General features: G+C 47.3%; 1 protein-coding gene across 1 annotated transcript in view; it reads left to right on the top strand.

The window, feature by feature from the left end:
• Nucleotides 1-353: 353 nt before the first annotated feature.
• mgat5 (alpha-1,6-mannosylglycoprotein 6-beta-N-acetylglucosaminyltransferase) overlaps nt 354-1,482 on the top strand; it is a 111,797-nt gene continuing 110,668 nt past the window's right edge. Inside the window, exon 1 of the mRNA XM_005739888.2 lies at nt 354-496. The gene's annotated coding sequence lies outside the window, so the exon portion shown is untranslated. The remainder of the gene's footprint in view (nt 497-1,482) is intronic.

The following is a 1,482-nucleotide window of genomic DNA, read 5'->3' on the forward strand; positions in this document are numbered from 1 at the left end:
TTTCTTTGAAGCCTGATCATCTGTTGTGCTAATCACTATCAGAAAAGATAGATAAAAAGCAGCATTGATGTGTATTGACATTTTGTTCACTATAGATCCTTCTCCGTATTATACGTAATATAATAATAATAATAATAATAATAATTATTATTATTATTATTACTATTATTATTATTAGTAGTAGCGGTGGTGATGGTATTAGTATAAGTATTATTAGTATATTAGCAGTAGTATTATTATTAGCAGCAGTATTAATAGTAGCGATACAGTTTTATGGTTATGTGCGTTTTTCCGCGGACTGGTAACACGCGGACGGCCCCTGAGCGCTTATTCGCCTTGCAAGTGGGCAGAGCGAACACAGAGGCTCGTGCGCTGTGCCCAGAATCTCTCTGGTATATTCAACATAACGACGTCTCCGCACGCTCAATGTGGGGTCTCAAGCCTTAAAACCATCTCGTAGCATCACGGCGGGCTGCCGACAGAAACCACTGCAAAGGTGAGACCCGTCTTTCCCCACAGCAACGGCTTCGGGGCTCGCTTTCTGCCCCGTAGTTAGGGTTATATCGCTGGAAGAAGAGGCGCAGTGTTTTGCCTTGTGTGCTCGGGAGTGGGCGACTTGTCATTGCGGCTGTTTTGTTGTGAAATGTGTGGTGGTCGTAGCTAGGAAGCTAGACAGCTAGGCATCTCCCTATTCCAAAGCAAAGCTAGGATAGCCTGATAGCTGGCACGAAAGGCAGCTGGATGTGTAAAAGGCGAGCCCAGTGGTGGGTAACAGAGCTGAATAGCTAACGTGAACGCTAGCTGATTTTTCGAGCCAGTTGGGGAGTCAGGACGTTAATCGCCGCAGCGAGCAAGGGGTCCCATTGTTATTACACTGCCGGTTTAGCTAGCTTATAACTAAAACTACAGTAACGCGGTGTTACAGTGAAGGCGGCGATGGCTGCTCTTTTTGCCCGAATGGCATCACTACGGAGAACAGGCTGTTCAGGAATAACAAAAAGCCCAACTCCCAGGTCATTGTAACATGTCTCGGTCAAGGACAGTTTATTTAAGCAGCCTCGGAGCAGCTGTCTGCACTTCACCAGGAGAGCTCCGTGTTGTTTCACTCCACGGAGCTGTTAACCGGACAAAGGTGAGTCGTTAACATTCCGCGGTGTGTGGCTGACAGACGACCTTGTTCTTCTCGCACCGTGTTGCACTTCCTCGTGTTTTTTAAGAGCACTTTCTTAACTCGGTGAAACAGTAACCAGGCATTCCAGCTTGTTAGACACGAGCGAGGGAGACGCGTCTGCTCCGAGGTGATGTTGCGTTTTGGTGACACAGGCTGATATAGCAGGCTGTGGAAGTTAATCGTGTTAATTCTTGCCCCGTGGGGCCCCCCCGGCGTTTTCTCTGGAAGAACCTGCGTTTTTGATCAGCTGCCCGGAAAAGGACCGGTGTTTGAAAATGAAAGGAAATGCCTGGAAAAAATACCAGGGCAGG

The sequence above is a fragment of the Pundamilia nyererei genome, unplaced genomic scaffold (genome assembly GCF_000239375.1).
Source record: "Pundamilia nyererei isolate P.nyererei 1_Seehausen unplaced genomic scaffold, PunNye1.0 scaffold00094, whole genome shotgun sequence".
NCBI lineage: Eukaryota > Metazoa > Chordata > Actinopteri > Cichliformes > Cichlidae > Pundamilia > Pundamilia nyererei.